The sequence below is a fragment of the Schistocerca americana genome, chromosome 6 (genome assembly GCF_021461395.2).
Source record: "Schistocerca americana isolate TAMUIC-IGC-003095 chromosome 6, iqSchAmer2.1, whole genome shotgun sequence".
Taxonomy (NCBI): Eukaryota; Metazoa; Arthropoda; class Insecta; order Orthoptera; family Acrididae; genus Schistocerca; species Schistocerca americana.
Genome location: NC_060124.1, coordinates 12,645,389 through 12,667,174, shown reverse-complemented (window position 1 = coordinate 12,667,174; position 21,786 = coordinate 12,645,389).

Genomic DNA, 21,786 nt, shown 5'->3' with positions numbered 1-21,786 from the left:
TAAGATGGGAAGCAAACTGCTCCAGAGACAATAGGAGGACTGCTACATCTATACCTACATACACATGGCGTTTAAGATGTCCCTACCGACCTCGTATTATGCAGACCGCTATGTTACTTCTGGCCTTCAAAAACCACGCTCGAGATTTTCAGTTTTATCGCTCCAACTATTTGTCCTACAGAAAAATATGAATAGAAGCTTTTTGTACGAAATTTAATGTTCTTAAATATTTTAACGGGATACGTTGTCGCTAGAGACCGCAGTTTTCGAATTATTCAAGAGAAACGTACAAAAAAACCTACAAACGCTCTTCCACCCCTATACTAATCCCTCACCTGTCGGGATTTCTGGTATGTTGTTATAGGCACTCCCTTCTACCACCGTACAGAAATTCCGACGACACGAACTATTGTCGATATTCGACTTTTTATCTCCATCCATTGGGCTACAACGCCACCGGCGTAGTCGGCTATTTCAGCATTATTAATTTAAAGGTGCCTGCGAGGGTAATGAAAGCAAAATGACTTTTGTGAATGCTGCGCCAAGACAAATTACTTTGTCAGTTCGATGCAAACTTCACCATTAAAAACACAGCAGTTTCGTAGTCAGAAGGCCTCACGAATGCAACGCTGTTTATTTTAGGCTGTTAAAATTCACAAAATTGTTAGGTAAAATTTATACAAACGTCAATTTTACAATTTTTAAGTGCTCGACTGAGCTCGTGGCATAATGTGGCCAGTCAATGAACACCAAAATAGTCGAATTTGTGACATAATTCTTGTACCGTGATAAAAGAGAGCGACATGACAACATACTGGGAATCCTTACCAATGGGGACTGAATGTGGGAATGGTGGTGCATTTGAAGGTAACTTTTGTACGTTTTCCTTGAACAACTGGAAAACTACGGTCTCTAGCGATAACGTATCCCAGTACAAAATTTAACTACATTAAATTTCATGTCCTCGTTCTCTGTATGACTAATACTTCTCGCGTAGCGAGCGAGAGAGTATGAAAGCCTCATGGATGGGATATGGTGGTCCGATATGACATTGTGGATTGCATAAAACTACAACTGAAGCCTCAACTGAACCAATGTGCGTAGTCGAAAAGCCACTATATAGCACATGGTGGAAAAGTGCATCATAGCAGTATTACAAATATTTTTTTCCCATTCCATTCGGGTATTGAGGGAGGGTAAAATGTACAAATGTCTCTATAAGCATCCTAAGCACTGTAATTGTTTCTTTTGTAAAAGAACGCATCGCCAGTTGACTGTATTGCTGTTTATTTAGTTATGACCTAAGCTTCGGCCTTTTATGCCATTTTCATATACTAACATATATTGCAAGACAACAATGCAGTCAAATGGCGATGTGTTCATTTAATAATTATTGTATTATTGTCACTCAGCAACATCAAAATCTGTTTACTCTCATCTGTTTTTATGGCTCCCAAGTTAGTTATACGTGTGTTGGTGGCAGCGTAATGGTCGCACGGTAGTCCTGCAATACAGTTTTTCTAAATTTGCCCGACAGATTTTCCCGATAACTACATATTTTGACAGAGGACAAGACACTCTCCCTATTTTTCATATTCAGGGCTAGATTTTTACACTCAAGGCATTATTTGTGAGCTGACAGGAACTTATGAACATGAGCAGGCATTGATGGCGTCATGTAAGTTGTTAATGCATGCGGTATCTTTATGGTGGCTCTGCTTCGAATAGTGTAATCTAGAGTTGAGAACAACCAGGCAGTTTGGTTATTAAAACTAAATCTTGCAGTGGACGTGTGGGGTTTGGAAGCCATATGCAGCTATTAGGGATAGGAACATCTAGAAGCATTTGTCATTGGCAGAATGCTGGTCCCAAGAATTTCTTACATCAGTGTGCAGACAATGCTTTCTGCCGAAGAGACAAAAAACTACCTACCTGGTTCTTCCCATTAGGCGCCTCTAGCCACAGCGGGGCCAGGCACGCAAGAGAAATTTAGGTCACTCAGCCAAGGTGTTTTGACTGTGTTGTAAACGACCTTTGTGAACTAGAATGGTGGCCATAAAAATTCGCGAGGTTCCATGTTCGCTGTGGACTGGACGCTACCGAGACAGCCGTCAGGTGGTGTCCTCCCTCTGCCTCTGTGGTTCAAGTTTTCTGGGAAGCCTCAAGCCTTCAAAGGAATTTTAGAATGGAACGCAATATTAATGTAGGCGCTAAAATGATCTAAGATGGAACACAAAAGCACTTCTCTTAGTTTAGCTGAGGCACCTGTTTGCACATGCCGTAACGTTCGGTCCGTCCAGATAATGATGTCTGTGAAAAATGTATCGTTCACTTTAGGGCTAAATGGAAATTCACAACATGCTGCCTAAAGCGGCCACAGTAAAAGTTCTCTCTATGCAGGAATTTATGAGTCGCAGATTGTCTGAATCTCCATGAAAGAGAAGCGTATTGTTAACTTTGATTATGGTTGGCCGATTATAAGGGAGACATGGAGCTCGTGGGGTCTTGCGATTGGCGAAAAACTCTTGTGTGGGCAGTAGCGTGAGTGCTTTCGTGGAGTGTACCGAGGTTTAATGGAAAGTGAGGAGCAGAGAAACTTGGTCTTCTGATTCAGACTCCAGTCTGAAGAGGATTCTGGTGTGGCACACTCGCCCTGAGCAAGACTTTGCTCTGGCATTGGTCTTCACTGGGGACCCTGTGGTGAGGACCTAGCTGTATCAACAGTTTAGACCTCAGTCATCTCAGACAACTCTCTGTGCCAAGAGGATTGTTATTCATGCCAGGTCTGCCACCTTGACATTCGATCTCCTTCTGTGCACTGCCGTATTAGTGAGTCAAATTGATCCATGGTAAGACCGGCAAACGGAAGTCTCACACAATGGAATCTGCTGAGATTAGGGTTCCATTTGAGAGTAACTGCGACCTATCTAACATATCGCCATCCGTGACGTTGCATATTTCGTGCATGGGACAACGAATTACAGGCGCCACCCTTCGTTACTCTGCAGGTGCTTGCACCACAACCGTCACTTGAAACAGCGGTAAACATCGAGAAAGGGGCATAGTATTGCTGCTCAATCTTGCACCAACGTATATAACTTTTGTGGGGAATAAATCCATCAAAGTTTGTTCGGCGTTAGATAATTTCAGATTACGTTATCCATTATTTGAGTCGGAGTAAATAGTTCAATCAGACAAAACTTAGTCTTTGCCAACCAGTCGCCTCCCAGTGGAGTGTTAACAGTTCGTTTATCTATGTGTGTTGCCAACAGTTCATGATTTATTTGTCAACTCGCTTAACTTGTGTTGTACATACTATTTTATGATCAGTAAAGTTTTGCCATAATCTTTTTTACAAAATATCAATCCTATGTTGATATATCAATCACCCATCATTAATTGACTACAATAATGGCACGACCACCATTTCATCAAATTATTTCAGCACTCGAGTTCGTTTATATTCTGATAAAAGTGATAACCTCGAATGCAAGCCAGCAACAACAACCACTGTCAAATGGCAAAATCAGTTTAGCAAAGGCATAGGCTAGGTAGAATAAACTCATAGTCAGCTGTCTCCTTTCTAACCATATCACAAGACCAGTGTAGCCTTGCACTTCCTTCCAATGATTCCCATTATAGTTCTCAGGGTGCTACTTGGCTATGCGATCCTGTTATGATCCTAATAGCGTGTCTCTGAATTCTATATCTGTTGCCACTCCTTCTCGATCAGGAATGCAAAAACTGGAACAATATACTAAAATTTGACGCACTAGTATCTTGTATGCAATTTTATTTGCGGTGGGACTGTACTCTCCCAGCACCCTTTCACAAATGTAAGTCTTCCACTCGACTCCGCTAATACTGATTTGACGTGACAGCCCCATTTCCACTTGACCATTCACCTTGTAATCAGATACTACACCGTCGTTTCCCTTTCTTATAGCCATTATCTTGCATCTATCCGTAGTTCATGACAGGTACCATTCATTACACGAAGTTCTTTCTGCCATTCCCTATAATCGTCCATCAACCGTACGTTTCTGTACGCAATTACATCATCAGTGCTGCTGATCCTATCCGATAAATCGTTTCTGTATTTTACAGCCGAGTAATTGTATGTACAGCTTCATTTCTCTATTCCATAAGGACCCCAACAAATTAACATTTCTTTGTTGTCTTCGTATTTTTGCATTCTATTGTTATTTGGCGTACACTACGTGATCAAAAGTGTCCGGAAACGTGGCTGAAAATGACTTACAAGTTCGTGGCACCCTCCATCGGTAATTTTGGAATTGAATATGGTGTTGGCCCATCCTTAGCCTTGATGACAGCTTCCACTCTTTCAGGCATAGGTACAATCGGGTGCTGGAAGGTTTCTTGGGGAATAGCAGCCAATTCTTCACCGAGTACTCCACTGAAGAGAGGTATCGATGTCGGTCGGTGAGACCTGGCACGAAGTCGGCGTTGCAAAACATCACAAACGTGTTCTATAGGATTCAGGTCAGGACTCTGTCCAGGCCAGTCCATTACACGGGTGTTATTATCGTGTAATCACTCCGCCACAGGCCGTTCATTATGAACAGGTGTTCGATCGTGTTGAAAGATGCAGTCGCCATCCCCGAATTGCTCTTCAATAGTGGAATGCAAGAAGGTGCTTAAAACATTTCTGTAGGCCTGTGCTGTGATAGTGCCACGCTAAACAAAACGGGGTGCAAGCCCCCTCCATGAAAAACACGAGCACACCGTAACACCACCGTCTCCCAATTTTACTGATGGAACTACACAGGCCGGTCGGGGTGTCCGAGCGGTTCCAGGCGCTTCAGTCTGGAACCGCGCGACCGCTCGGTCGCAGGTTCAAATCCTGCCTCGGGCATGGATGTGTGTGATGTCCTTAGGTTAGTTAGGTTTAAGTAGTTCTAAGTCTAGGGGACTGATGACCTCAGAAGTAAAGTCCCATAGAGCTCAGAGCCATTTGAACCATTTGAACTATACACGCTGGCAGATGACGTTCGCCGGGCATTGGCCACAGCCACACTCTGCCATCGGATCGCCACATTGTGTACCGTGATTCATCATTCCACACAACGTTTTTCCACTGTTCAATGATCCGATGTTTACGCTCCTTACACCATTTACCGTCGTGATGTGTGGCTTATGAGCAGCCGCTTGACCGTTAGCTCCAAGTTTTCTCACCTCATGCCTGGCTCTCATAGTACATGCAGTAGATCCTGATCCAGTTTGGAATTCCTATAAGATGGTCTGGATAGATGTCAGTCTATTACACATTACGACCCTCTTCAACTGGCGGCGGTCGCTTGTCAGTCAACAGACGAGGTCGGCATGTACGCTTTTGTGCTGTACGTGTCAGTTCATGTTTCCACTTCACTGTCACATCGGGAACAGTTGGCCTACGGATGTTTAGGAGTGTGGAAATCTCGTGTACAGAAGACGTATGACGCAAGTGACACCCAATCACCTGACGACGTTCCAAGTCCGAGAGTTCAGCGAAGCTCCCCATTCTGCTGCTCTCTCACGGTGTCTAATGACTACTGAGGTCACTGATATGGAGTACCTGGCAGTAGGTGGCAGCACAATGCATCTGATATGAAAAACATATGTTTTTGGGCGTGCCGGGATACATTTGATCGCATAGTGTGCTCTCGGTGGAAGATTAATGTAAAATCACCCGAGGCTAAGAGATCATCATACACACTCCGTAATAACATTTTATGAATGAGTGCAGAGTGAGATCACTGTAGGCACATTACGTTATTCTACAGACGTAGTATACTGCGACTTCACTCTGCCAGTGTGTACATTATTTGATACAATGTTGTTACACAGTGATGGCGACGCTCTTTTACGAGGAGAACACGACAAGCGCCATAACCCGATTTCCCAGAAAGCTCGCTCAGCCAAAGAAGAATCAAAATAAGCGAAACGTGTCTCGGCGTATCCGTAGATACTCGACCTTTTCTGAGAAAACGACAGTAAAAGTTTTCGAGGGCCCTTACGTGCCTTTTAGGAAGTACCTAATTCAATGTGAACGGTGGCGCAGGTGCTAATGTCGCCGCGTGATAGTTTTGCGCCCTGTTTTCGTAAACCCGATTATTACTTTCATTTTTACTTTTCACTTATCTGCCCATTTCTGTTGAAGATTACTTCATGAATGTTTCCAAGTAATGTAGAAATGACGTTGTCCTTCTACGTCTAGTAATTGTATGTCTGATGGATAAATTTAAAAAATTTAAATAACTAAGTGAATGAGAAAAGTAAAGGACATTTAGAAGTATTTCACCTGGCAGTTCTTTCACAAGTATTCAGTTTATGACGTGCTGCATGATTAGCCAACTTCAACATATAGGCTATTATCAAGTGCAGTAGGTGTCGATGAGTTAGGCAATTACCATCCTGGTAATAGGCGGCAACACAGCCTTTTATTGATAGGCTAACACATCGACAACTACTGCGCTTGAAAATGGCCTGTGGGGCTGAAATTTGCCACTCCTACAAGATGTAATAAATTGAATACTCGTAAAAATACAGCCGAGGTTTAATACTTCAAAACGTCCTTTAATAAACATACGTCTATTATGAAATTTGACACTCGTACAAGATGCGATAAATTCAATACTTGTAAAAATACGGCCTATTTTTAATGCTTCAAAATGTCCTAATGAACATATGGCTGTGGTGTCACACATGAAGAAAATGAGAAAATTATTTGAAATTATTTTCGATGAATCTCCTGTAGCGTATCTTGATTAATAATTAAATGCAAGCACCAGTTTTCGACAAAGTGATCCGTTGTGCGTGGTTCACGGCGGAATTATTGCCAAATTCTGAAATCATCAGCAATGTTTACGACGTTTATTTCCCGAATGAAACCCATTCGAAGAAATGTAATTCTGTTCGCAATTTTTATGTTTCGTCTGTTTCTACGACTGTTATCAACCAAAGAAATGCACCAAATCTTCCTGAAGAACAGACATAAAAATAAAGTATAAGAAGTTAGATAAGAATTGATATAAGAATGACATATAAGAACAAGAAAATTTTAACAGATTGTTACACCTGAAAATACCGTACACTTACATATACTCTGTAATAAATGTATGATGCTTATTGTGAAACCCAATTGTAGTTCTACATTTATTTCCTAACTTAATAAGAAACATTCGTGTATTAAACTTCTACGGGCATGAGTGGATAAATGAAAATTAATTAATAAATAAAATAAAGTAAATAAAAACGACAATCGGGTTTCAGACCAAACGGGGCCCCGACGCTTCCCACTCTGCCACCCTTTTAGCTGGCACTGTCGCACGCTACAAGACACATAAAGTACCTCGTAAACGTAGATTGTCGTTTTCTCAGAAATGGTCGAATATCTACAGACAAGTGTTCGCTTGGTTTTATTTCTCCTCCACAGAGCGACGTTTCTGGGAAATCGGGTTATGGTACTTGCCCTGTTTACCTCCTCAGTTTTGAGAGATTTCACATTAATCCTCCATCCAGCTGTATGGCCGTGCGGTTCTAGGCGCGTCAGTCTGGAACCGCGAGACCGCTACGGTCGCAGATTCGAATCCCTCCTCGGCATGGATGTGTGTGATGTCCTTAGGTTAGTTAGGTTTAAGTAGTTCTAAGTTCTAGGGGACTGATGACCTTAGCTGTTAAGTCCCATAGCGCTCAGAGCCATTTGAACCATTTGAACCGTCCAGCTGTATACTAAGGTTGAGCTACGCAGCTTGCACAAAATTAGTGACTGTGTTGTTGTACCGGTGCGTAATTGCACACAGAAAAAAAAATTTCTTTTGGTCTGAACATGGCTAGCAATTTCAGCCGAAACTAGTAATCAATAGAAATAAATATCTGCGACCTTGACCAGAAGAGGACTTTTTTCCGAATCCAATAAATCCAAATTTTTTCCACCAGTGCAAAGGCTTTCCAGCTAGCTGCACGTTCCGCTACATGCGTGCCCAATTGACGGACCAAAGTGCCGCCTGTCCTTCTCTTAGTCTCTTTCTGTCACTCCGTAGTCGCCCGGAAACATCACTGTTCTTTTTGACACCTTTCTGGCCACCCACCCCGTAGCCAATGTCACTGACATATGGGGTATTTTTCCTGGAGGATAGTTAGTAACCACTATTTCTTGGAGTTTATGACTTTCATTCGCCCTAACAACCGATATCTTCCATATCTCACATCCCACTCGAGCCGCCGGCCGGTGTGGCCAAGCGGTTAAAGGCGCTTCAGTCTGGAACTGCGGGACGCTACGGTCGCAGGTTCAAATCCTGCCTCGGGTGTGGATGTTTGTGATGTCCTTAGGTTAGTGAGGTTTAAGTAGTTCCAAGTTCTAGGGGACTGATGACCTCAGATGTTAAGTCCCATAGTGCTCAGAGCCATTTGAACCATTTGAACCCACTCGAGTCGTTTTGTAGAGTATATTGGTAGCATTTGAGGTCCATCGTGGGGGCACGCTCAGTGTTACTTTCATTTTTGTGGAACATTCGCTGCCTCCTAATGCCTGTATGTATGCGCCAAAAGCCGAAAGCGCAGTTCGCCGCAAGGGCTTTGTTGACAACATGTGACTGTCTCAAAGCTGGCGCCGTACAGAACGGTGGAGAGGCACCGGCGCCTGTTCTGCAACACGCACAGCCACTAATGAGATCTTGAACCACCAGCGGCACAGCCATCCATCCGGGGCGGAATATACTGCGGGCAGCCTTTGTTTGCGCCGGCTCCGGCGCCACAGTGGACCGGCATGAGTGATGTCGTTCGCGCCGGCGACAGCCTGCAACGCCTGGCATAAATCTCGTGTCCACTGCGCGTCGTCGCGCTACCGATCCTGCATCTCTTCCCTGCTCGCCGTCGCTTCGGCACCATTCACGAATACACCATACAAGTTTCATCCCCTTCCTATTCTTTCTTCAGCGTATCGGAACATTAGGTTGGGAACGCGTGAGGTTGATACTGAAAAAATTTTACTACTACACGTGTCTATTTTTTTTTTTTTTCATCGTATAAATTTGTAATTCTTTGACGAATGAGTTCTACAGAGGGAACCTGAACTTGACCGTCGAAATTTCCGAATTCCTTCAGAAATTTCTGAGTCTGCAGGTATATCGGGTTCGTGTCCTCCAGTTGCATGTTAAGAGCAACTGCGTTTCAGACTTATTTCTTACCCCAATTTACTTCTATCTACAGTACACCGATTCGATATGCACAGTAAATGTCAACGGTGTGTACCGTGTTTCTTGTTTGCAAATAAACTGTTCCACTTACTTTTTTGTTTAATGTTCTGTCCTTTTTAAATTCAACTAAAATGTGGTTGACCATTTAGTTTCGTGTGCGTCTTCTAAATCTGATTCCGAAAGTCCTACCTGTTTCTCCGACATAAAATTCATTGTGATCGGAAGTGATTCGAGGATACGGGTGCGACAGAGTTCACAATCAACACCAAAATCTGGGTTTTTATAGTGTGGATCAAGAAGAAGAGCCTTGAAATTTTTCAAATCGGTTTTAATGCCTGCATTCAACGAAGGAACAATGTGTACAATGAAAATGTCGGGCGGCAATACTAATACCGTTATTGCATGTTCATCAATAATTTTTTTGTGTCAGAGAAGGCATTACTTCTTGACCACCCACGTAATTCCTTGCCTGATTAGTTACGTCACTGTAAGGTGCTTTGCGGAAATAAAAACTGGTACAGATCTGCCTCAAAGTTCAATAATTCTGAAAAATGAAGGAAACCGCAGGACAGTTGCTTCATCTACAATCTTCTATTGGGTAGACGACCGTTTCCAAAACAGTTACAGTTCCATCATCTGGTGTAAGAAATAAAATCACTTAACCACCTGAGTTCATCCTCACCCCACCGTTGTCATCGAAACAAAGGCTTCTGCGCCACGGGAGTACAAGGGACGAAAATTCCGCAACAGTCGTTCCCCGGTTCTGCGTGGCCGGGAAAACAAACAGGAAAACTATGTTACGAAATCGAGTTGGTTACTACTGTGGCCTAAGCGAAAACTTATGTGGCCTAAGTGATAACTTATTAACATTAACTTAGAGAAATACCCTTAAGTAGGAAACGTTTTACCCTCTTCCCAAGATTATTGAAGCCAAGGCAACAGTGGATAAGCGTTTACAGCCAGGGATGGATCCAAATGCATGGCACATTTATTGGATTAGCCAGTATGCCTCAGTATGTGACGTAACATTTCATCTTCATACGTCTTTCCGTTCCTGAGAAACATTATTTTTAGTAGTCGAACAGAGACACAGACAACAGACGGACAACAAAGCAATCCTACAATGGTTCTGTTTTTACAGATTTAGCCACTCAACCCTAAAAACGACACAGTTCTTAAGATTAATACTCTCCCCAGGCTACAATATTTGCCTAATAGAAGAAGACATTGTACCTTACAAGTAGAATGTGAGAAATGCAACAATTCAAGAATGATTCCACTCTACAATACTTGAAAAAAATGAGCTTATTTATCTTATAGTAGCTGTAATTTTCATGATTTTGTCTGATGCCAAAGATATTTGCGATTACGTCAGTCTAAGTGAAAGGGGCTTTTTCCATGTTAAATTATGATTACTTATATACATGCTTGTGTGTGTGTGTGAGTGTGTGTGTGTGTGTGTGTGTGTGTGTGTGTCAATAACTTTATAACATCTGAGATAAACAATCTAATTTTTTTTTTTTTTTTTTTTTGGTTGCTGCCGTATTTTCACAGATATTTTAGATTTGCAAGGAATATTGGGACATGTGACAATCATCATAAATAACGTGTGGGAAATTTAGATGGGAAAAATGATTATTTTCGACGGAGTGTTGAACCTTACACCACACATGATACAGAGATCGATCTTTGCAATTTCGCTAGTGCTGCTTAGTTTGTAAGTTCACGACATGAACGTTGTTGTGTGTGTGTGTGTGTGTGTGTGTGTGTGTGTGTGTGTGTTTCTGACGTATTTTAGATGTGTAAATAGTGCAAGCTACACTCTACACATATCTTTTTCGATAAATACTTTTAAACCTGGTACAAAAAATACAGATCATTGAGATACTTTTTAACACAGCCAAGATGGCGGGCTCTGTCTGAATTTAAAGTACTTGGATGGTGAGCGTAGCGGGAGGGAGGAGGGGAGGAGTCACAAAACCCTATTAACACCATTCTGGGATTTTTGAATTTGAATTTCCTCTACTTGAATTTTTTAGTTTTTCAATACTATATTTAAAAAAATCGCCGTTATTCTACATTCTTGAATTTCCCACCAGCACACTACCGAATTTTTTAAAGTGCGTGCCAGTACCATCTTTCATTTATCAATTACCAGCCATCCATCAGCTTCAATTTTTAGATCTGCGACAGGAGTGTTACTTTGTAACCCTACCTCTATCGTTGTAATTTAGTTTGCTTTTACCTAAATACCAGAAACAGTCTGTCTCTATGTTGCCAGGTATAACCCTCGCACTAAATTTTGTTTAGTTTCCAAATAAAGTACATTATGGGAAGGTAGTCCTGTTAATAGGGAAAGCTAATCAACGGAGTTACCGTTTTTACAGGAGTTGACGATGTGTCGTGTCTAATGGATAAGCAAAACAGACTATTCAATTCTTTTCCTAAGATCTTTCCCAGCGGTTACAAAAAAAACGCGGTACGAATAGTATTATATTGAATCTAGGATAGCCGTCCTGGGTGGCCGAGTGGTTCTAGGCGCTACAGTCTGGAACCGCGCGACCGCTACGCTCGCAGGTTCGAATCCTGCTTCGGGCATGGATCTGTGTGTTGTTCTTAGGTTAGTTAGGTTCTAGGGGACTAATGACCTTAGAAGTTAAGTACCATAGTCCTCAGAGCCATTTGAACCATTTTTTTGAATCTAGGATAACTCAGATCCAAGTTCATTTAGTGGTTTAAAACATGTACTAACGGTCGCCAGCCTACCCAGGCAATGAAAATTGAAGTATTGGAAAAGAAGAAGTATGAATTTTGCCTACTTTCTTGCTACTGTTTAATTTGGTTTTTCAAATAAATATTACTCTACTTAAACAATGTTGGACTACACCTTATACATTACGTTTCTGAAAGAGAAAAAGCCCAGTAGATAACTTCAAGGAAGCTGAAAAAAAATTTGCCAGAGGGATCTTTAGAAAAGCACTCAACGAACTTAAATACTAAAATACTTAGATACTAAAGCACTTACTTTTTATACTGAACATTTCGGTTAAAGAAAATCTCTTTCTTACTGGAATTTACTTGCAAAAGCTATTATTCTCTGACTGACTCTGTATAGTCATTTAACAGATTCTAGTAATTTCACTATGACTGAATTTTACGTAAGCAATTTTACTGTAACACTTTGCAATAGTTAAGAAAACTTTCTCATTATGTACACAAAAACAAGTTAAATGGTGCCTCTCTATATTAACTTGGCACTTCATAAGTCTGTTAAACTGGATACTCGGATTAACCAAACACCAGGAAAGAACCCTATATAGGTGTATGATTAAAATGAAAAACAGGATGAACCAATTTCTTTTAAGTTCAAGAATGATTATTAAAACACAGTTTAAAGTAATAGCTCACGCTGTACAAAAGTAAAATACGAAAAAGAATCTTATGTGGTTGCTGTAGTCTTGGGAGTGGTGAACAATTATGACGTCTGCACTACCCACAGTACGGCCTCCAAGTATCTCGCTGTATGGGCTAAATTTCTCTTCTTGGCGTCTTTCAGTTCTACATACAGTAGCCGAACAATTCGCAGCTATGACGTAAGCCGTTTGCAGTCTTTATCTGAGGCACTTTCGTGCAAATCTGCAGACAAAGCTTCTCCTGCTCCACAAAGGTTTTGCCTCAGTCACTGTTGCCTACAGAGTTTGTGACTTAACTTCGCGCGCTTGCTCTAGGTAGCGAGCCACTTCGCCCTTGCCACGTTTTCCACTTCCCAGAGCCACTTTCTTTTCAAACAAAAGCACACTGGCTTTTACATTACACCTATCTCTTACATTGTTCCTAAGCGTGACCATTTCTTACAATTGTCAAATTTACATCAACATAAACAGTTTATACACACAAATATTTTTAAATACGAAATGTCATGAGAAAATTATTGAACGTAATAAACAATTTACGTACTGCATAGAACTTCAACCTCTGGTATAGCACACTTTACAAACACAGAAAATATAATATCAATATGCGAAAATTTTAAAGCAAAATATTGCAAAACTTTAGATGAACCATAAACAAATAGTGTTATAACTAGTGGTGAAAACTTACACTGTAGGTCACATAGGCATACTCCTGTCAAGCTTCTTGGCGACCATGTCTTACCACCATAAGAAAGGACTGCCATTTTATGCACAAATCACACCGTAACCAGTGTACATCTGAAGCTGCTGTCTGAGAACAAGTTATGGACCCCACACAACATCTTGTGTCATCTTGTAAGCAGGCTATTCAGGTTTTCTTATTGGTAACGCCACGTAGCGCTCTGTATGAAAATCACTGGCTGTGCTGTGTGCAGTCTGTGGCTAGTTTGCATTGTTGTCTGCCATTGTAGTGTTGGGCAGCTGTTTAAAAAAATTTTTTTTTTTTAAAAGAATTTTTTTAAAAATTAATTTTAAAAGCATTTTTTTTAACAGCTGTCCAACACTACAATGGCAGACAACAACGCAAACTAGCCACAGACTGCACACAGCACAGCCAGTGATTTTCATACAGAGCGCTACGTGGCGTTACCAATAAGAAAACCTAAATAGCCTACTTACAATCTCCTACAGCTGTTCAGAGACCAGCAGCAGTCAGCGTAGGGAAGTATCATCCCATGCACAGGCTGCTCTTAACACTACTAAAGAAACACCTGCATTTGTAGGAGTGCTGTGACAGAGTGTCATGAACTGCTGATGAATGTCACTGCATTGTGTTCAGTGATGAATAGTGCTTCTGTACTAGCCTGGATGATCATCTTTGGCAAGAATGATAGCGACCTAGGAAGAAATCTCTTCCAATGTCCAGGATAGCCATAGCATTCCTACTCGTGGGATTATTATGTAAGGTGCCTTGGGGTATGATTTCAGCTCAAGGCTGGCACTTACTGAGGAAACTGTGATGGCAGAATCGTAGGTCTTGGTCATCCTACACCTTCATATGTTTGCTCTCATTCACCATGTGTCAGTGTGTTGCTCCATTTTCCGACAAGATAATCCTCGTCCACACTTGGCACGCTAAACACATGACTGCGTGAAGGTGAAATACTTTCTTGGTAGAAAGATCCCCAAAGCTGCCTCCGGCAGAAGATATGTGGGACCACCTCGCTCGTCAATTCCGTTCCAATATCAGTGTTAGGCGTATTCAGTTATAACAATTGGAGACTAGCTGCAACACCTTTATAACACCCTTCCATCCGAATCAGTTCCCACTTCTAGGGCAGAGGAGGTGCAGCCTCATATAATGAGTTAATGTGCGATGATATTGTGTGACTGAAATTACATCGCATACCCTCTTAACCCGTGATTTTACCTTTCATTTCCTTCTTCTCTACTGGGTGCTTCACTTTTTTGTGAGGTAGTACACACGAATAAAATTAGATTTTATATTAAAAATTTGTAGCTTTCATTCTAAATAAGCAGACAGACTAATGCACCTCGTGGGAGATGGTGTACACTTATTCGCTTATTTTTACACAAATTGGATACAATAAACATTGTATTTTATCTTATAGTACAATCAGGTGAAGGTTCTATTTATTTCATTACATGACAGAATTGCGTTTGGTGAAATGGACCTTACCTCGAATTAATCAGTGAATAAAAAAATTTCAAGGAGAAAGTTCTAATGGGGCATATTCATTTAGGAACTTCTGTATTGAAATTGTCGAGATACTATGTTTTGAAGTTTTTTTAATGGAGAGCGTTCGAGGCTGTTGCCATTGACGTGACAAACTTGTGGCCTGCTACCGTCACGTAGTTACTGCCAACTGGCTGCTGCTACACCGCAATAGTCGCCTTAGATATGGAAATCCTTTATGTCCGTGTTTCGAAACATAAAGCACAGCCCGATTAATCGAATAACACGGCAGTGGAAGGCGCCAAATTTGGCTGTAAATAAGCGATCGCTGCGTTCTGCCTGCCACTTCTGTCGAAATGACACACAATTCGTCTCTTCCCAATACACATCCACAACAAACCTGACAGCTACCTCCTGCACCATACCCCTAGAGACAGGTTTTGTGCAGGAGGTGGGAGCGATGGGACCGAAGCGGGAGGGGGCCGCAGGGGACCTCGCGTTTTTCATATGGCCGCAGGGACGGCAAACAATCTGCAAAATGGCTGATAATCTGTATGCAAATGAGCGCGGCCCGCCGGCTGAAATATTCAGACAGCCGCGCTGGGCCAACCGCGGCCGCGGTCGACCTGTCGACTAGGACGGCCGCGACTCACGTCGATTAATCGACTGTTCACCTCGTTCCGCTGCAGCCCCAACGCGCTTTTTGCCGAGATGTTTTATGGATTGCTGCGAAAACGCGAACCTGCAATTACGTCGCCTTGATTGCAGTCCTGATTTTCTCGTATTTCACGTCGACAGCCTGTGTAGTTGTATTTTCAGTGCCCGCTAAAGTAAACACACGAAACATTTTCCCATTGTGTTTACCACGCTATCGCGACCTGTGCGCTTGCAGCACAGCAATAATTAACCGTTGAAGGTGATGCAAAAAGCCAGTGTAAAAAAAATTGTAGTATCGTATGGATCGGAGAATGGGCCTGAATGGTGATACAGCTTAAAGAAAGAGATCGGGTGACGTTACCATCCACTAAAATGGCACTGAATTTGTAAATGACTTGGGTTCTATCCCAATACTAACCGAGTTTTGTTTCCTCTCTCTTCTTCTGTATTCATGCTCTGCTTTCAATACTCCTAATACGTCTATAACCACCCACATTACGTTTAAAAAATAGATTACAACGAGTTAAATTACAGCTGATTTAATATTTATTATACAGTAAAAAAATGGTTCAAATGGCTCTGAGCACTATGGGACTCAACTGCTGAGGTCATTAGTCCCCTAGAACTTAGAACTAGTTAAACCTAACTAACCTAAGGACATCACAAACATCCACGCCCGAGGCAGGATTCGAACCTGCGACCGTAGCGGTCTTGCGGTTCCAGACTGGAGCGCCTTTAACCGCACGGCCACTTCGGCCGGCTATTATACAGTAGCTGCGTGCTAATTCTATGTACTATGATAGATTTACAATTCCTAATGAGACTGTCGTCATAGAAACACAGGTAACACAAACTGTTCTCGCACCATACTAGCGTACAGTTTTCAATAAATTTAAGACAAAATGTAGTTTATTCTCGTTTCTAAAAATTGTTAGTTTGATTCATATAATGGATGTTTCACCATATCAGAAAAGGCAAGTGAGCCTTAAATCCCACAAAAAGTTGTATTTAAATCGTCTCCTCGCTTTTAGAAACAAAGCACTCATTTTTTAGCCATTTCGTCGTTGATGGGACTATTATGTCTCATTAAATTTATACAAAGTTTTGAGTGTTGCGACACCTATACACCATGTCATTATCCCTATTGCTGTGAGATAGAGAGAAGCTTTCGTATAATTGAGAAAAGTACTTCGAATTGTGGGTTGGATATAGGCCTATAGAAAACAGTGAGAGTATGGGGCGGTGTGAGCTTGAAGCTGCCACGGTTCTGCTGTCTTATGAAATTATATCAAATCCACAATTCTCCGTTTCACACACTACAGTAGCGTTTGTGTTTCCTTCTACATCATTTACATTATTTCTAAACCGTTCTTTACTCCTCAGTAAGTCTGCTGATTTGACCGAGCGAGCCGGCCAGAGTGACCGAGCGGTTCTAGGCGCTAAAGTCTGGAACCGCGCGACTGCTACGGTCGCAGGTTCGAATCTTGCCTCGGGCATGGATGTATGTGATGTCCTTAGGTTCGTTAGGTTTAAGTAGTTCCAAGTTCTAGGGGAATGATGACCACAGCATTTAAGTCCCATATTGCTCACAAGGGAACCTCCCCATCCCACCCCCTCAGATTTAGATATAAGTTGGCACAGTGGATATGCCTTGAGAAACTGAACACAGATCAATGAAGAAAACAGGAAGAAGTTGTGTGGAACTATGAAAAAAAATAAGCAAAATATGCAAACTGAGTAGACCATGCGGAAGATAGGCAACATCAAGGATTGGGGGGGGGGGGGGGGAGGGGGGGTCTCAGTAGTGCTGTGGTCCAGTGGTTAGCGTGAGCAACTGCGGAACGAAAGGTCCTTGGTTCAAGTCTTCCATCGAGTGAAAATTTGTACTTTCTTTATTTTCGCAAAGTTATGATCTGTCCGTTCGTTCATTGACGTCTCTGTTCAGTGTAATAAGTTTAGTGTCCGTGTTTTGCGACCGCACCGCAAAACCGTGCGATTAGTAGACGAAAGGACGTGTCTCTCTAATGGGAACCGAAAACATTTGATCCCAAGGTCATAGGTCAACCGATTCCTTTGGTTCAAATGGCTCTGAGCACTATGCGACTTAACTTCTGAGGTCATTAGTCGCCTAGAACTTAGAACTAATTAAACCTAACTAACCTAAGGACATCACACACATCCATGCCCGAGGCAGGATTCGAACCTGCGACCGGAGCGCTCGGCTCCAAACTGTAGCGCCTAGAACCGCACGGCCACTCCGACCAGCAAACCGATTCCTCCACAGGAAAACAAGTCTGGTATATTCTATACGACACTGGTGACGGGATGTGCGTCACATGACAGGAATATGTTGTCGACCCACCTAACTTGTACACTTGGCGAATGAGTGAAAAGATTCTTCTACCTTGCCCGATATACGTTTTCTTGTGGATGTCATAATTGCTCCCAAAAAAAGTGATGGAAACATAAGAGTTTGTCACATAAACCGCAACAAATGAATGCAACAGTTTCACAGTCGCACAGTTTTCCCTGTGCTCTGTCAAAACATATGTTTTTAACGTTTTCAAATTTTTCCGTGTGTAAACTGTCAAATCCTGCATATGTCCAAGCAAATCTGAACATGTCCTTGAAGTTTGGAGAGCGAAGTTGATTATGTGTGAGTACCTGAACTTTGATAACTGTCTGAAAATAAAAAATTAAACTTTTCACGCGAGGGAAAACTTGACCCAAGGACCTTTCGTTCCACAGCTGCTAACGCTAACCACGGGACCACGGCGCTACTGAGCCAACATTATCCTTGATGTTGCCTATCTTACACATGGGCTACTCAGAGTGTATATTTTGCTTATTTTTTTCATAGTTCCACATAACTTCTTCCTGTTTTCCCGATTGATCTGTGTTCAGTTTTTCAAGGTCTATCCACTGTGACAACTTAAAACTAAATCTGAGGGGGGTGCGATGGGGAGGTTCCCTTGTCAGAACCATTTGAACCATTTGACCGAACGAGATGCCTCAGTGGCTAGCACTTTGGACTCGCATTCGCGAGTACTTCGGTTCAAACCAGCGTCCGGCTATCATGATTTAGGTTTTCCGTGATTTCCCCAAATCGCTTCAGCCAAATGTCGGGACGGTTCCTTTGAAAGGGCACGGCCGACTTCCTTCCTCATCCTTCCCTAATCCCATAGGTCTAATAATGTTGGTTTGCTGATAATTTGAAGGAAATGCGACATACCCATGTTTTCCTTATAAGAAAACATTTTATGCTCACAAGTCATCTGGCTAGTTTGATGCGGCCACCACGAATTCCTGTCCTGTGCCAACCTCTTCACCTCAGAGTAGCGCCCGCACCCTATACCTATTTCATTTGTTGGATGTATTTCTATTTCTGTCTTCCCTTATACGTTGTAACGTGATCTCTCTACACGTGCCTTGTCATTTTATCCCATTTTATTGTCACTGTTTACCTTAAGTTCCTTCCTTCCTTCATTCTTTTGGGAATGGTCTCCTCCCTTACCCTATCAGTCCACCTAATTTTCAACACCCGCCAATAGCACCAAGTCTCTAAATCTTCTCTAAATCTTCGATTACATTCCCTTCCAGTTTTCTCGTAGCCCATGATTCACTGTGCTCCAAACGCAAATTTCAGAAATTAGTAGACTTCCGATCCAAAAAGAGACAGCCAGAGTTGCAAATAAAATCGATGTTTATTTGGTCAGTGACCGTTTTTGGGATACACCCATTCCCAAACCAACCAACGTTTTCGAAGTAAAATGTTCATCAAAATTGCAGTAAAGGAAGTGCATACACTTGCCTATGATTCCAACTAATGTACGTTAACGACATTAGTTGGAACCACACGCATATTTTCGCACTTTGTTTACTGCTGTCTTGACGGACATTTTACTTGGCCAACATTGGTTGGTTTGAGAATGGACGTAGCCCCAAACGAGCTACAGACTAAATAAACATCGATTTTGTTTGCAACTCTGGCTATCTCGTTTAGCATCACAATCTAAAAGTGACTTGCTGTCCCACTATGTCCAGCACACTGCAGTTATGCTAGTAGATTTCTGTTGCCCAGGAATGCCTTCTTTGCCTGAGCTAGTCTGATTTCTATGTCCTCTTTGTTTCGTGCGTCAGCTGTTATTTTGCTTTCGAGCTACCAGGTTTCCTCAACTTTGCCTACTTCTTGGTCATCAATCTTGATGCTATGTTTATCGCTAGTTCCATTTCTGCTACTTATCATTACTTTCGAATTTATTCGGTTTACCTTCAATCGCTAGTTTGTACTCGTTAGACTCTTCATTCCACTGACAGGTCTTGTACTACCTTTTCAGTGAAGTTACCGTGTATAATCGCTGATATCCTTTCACCTTGGATTTTAATAGTATCACTCCTGAACATTTACTTCCATCACTGCTGCTTTGGTATATAGACTGAACAATAGGGGTGTTTAACATTATGAGCGATGCTTCCGGTATGTAAAAATTAATCAAAGTTTGGAAAATTTGGTTGAGTACCACATTGCTGGAATTTTGAGATTAGGCTGCGTGCGCTACATCAGATAGGTACGCAAGCGCTGGGGAGACCTCCAAGCCGCTGCAGCAAGTATGAGATGTCGGGTGGTGAACAGCGGACCCCTGAGAGGAAACAACCGGGAATTACCGCGACAGACGGGTAAACTGCGTCCCCGAGTGACTATGAACGCTAAGCAGTATGGCGAGATTCTGACTGTTGTGGCTAAAGCTTCAAATATTCACAAAAACGCTAAAATAACTTCCAGTCAAGTTACAGAAAATCCAAACATATCATTTAAGTAGCAATAAAGAGACGAGTTCAATAAAATTATAACCATATATGTCCGACGAATATTAAAATTTGTCCAAATTGTTAATGAAAACAATAACACAAGCTAAAGACACACTATATAGGTGTAAGACACTGATAGGTCTGATCAGCTCTGAAATGAGCATATTTATCTCAATACTGAACAGACTAATAAATAAGTAATTTTATAATTATTGGTTGAGTGCCGAAGAAAAGAGTTATCCACAGATACACGGTAGGTTAGATATTGATTGGCAGTACTGTTTCAGTTTGTTTAATAAGTAAAGTTGTTGGTAAGTGTTTATAAGATGGATGTTCCGTAAGGTAGTGAGGGAGCGTCAAGCTGAATAAATTTGTTTATTTGACGGACGCTTGCCATTCAGCTTTGGTCGATGTATAAAATAAAACTTGAAGTTGATTATTCTACTATGACTAACCTGTACTGAAATAGTATCTATCTTCAAAATGTTTAGCGATGTATGTTTTGGTAACCGAATAACTAACAAGGGAACCTCCCCATCGCACCTCCCTCAGATTTAGTTACAAGTTGGCACAGTGGATAGGCCTTGAAAAATTGGACACTGATCCATAGAGAAAACAGGAAGAAGTTATGTGGAACTATGAAAAAAAGTAGTAAAATATACAAACTGAGTAGTCCATGCGTAAGATAGGCAACATAAGGAGAACCTGAGCTCACGAGTGCCGTGGTCCCGTGGTTAGTGTGAGTAGCTGCGAAACGAGAGGCCCTTGGTTCAAATCTTCCGTCAACTGAATATTTTACTTTCTTTATTTTCGCAAGGTTTTGATCTGTCCGTTCTTTCATTGACGTCTCTGTTCACTGTAGTAAGTTTTTAGTGTCTGCGTTTTGCGACCGCACCGCAAAACCGTGCGATTAGCAGACGAAAGGACGTGCCTCTCCAATGGGAACCGAAAATATTTGATCGCAAGGTCATAGGTCAACCGATTCCTCCACAGGAAACACATCTGATATATTCTATACGACACTGGTGGCGGCATGTGCGTCACATGACAGGAATATGTTGTCGACCCATCTAACTTGTACACTTAGCGAATGGGTAAAAATCTTCTTCTACCTTGCCCGATTTAGGTTTTCTTGTGGATGTGCTAATCACTCCCAAAAAAGTGATAAAAACATAAGAGTTTGTCACAGAAACTGAAAATAAATAGTTAAACTTTTCACTCGAGGGAAGAGTTGAACCTAGGACCTCTCGTTCCGTAGCTGCTCTTGTTAACCACGGGACCACGGCGCTCCATGACTGCCAACGTCCTTGATGTTGCCTATCTTTTCATGGACTACTCATTTTGTATATTTTACTAATTTATTTCATAGTTCCACACAACTTCCTCCTGTTTCCTCGATTGATCTGTGTTCAGTTTTTCCAGGCCTATCCACTGTGCCGACTTATAACTAAATCTGAGGGGGGTGCGATGGGGAGGTTCCCTTGTAAGCAACAGCCCAGTAACGCCAAAACTG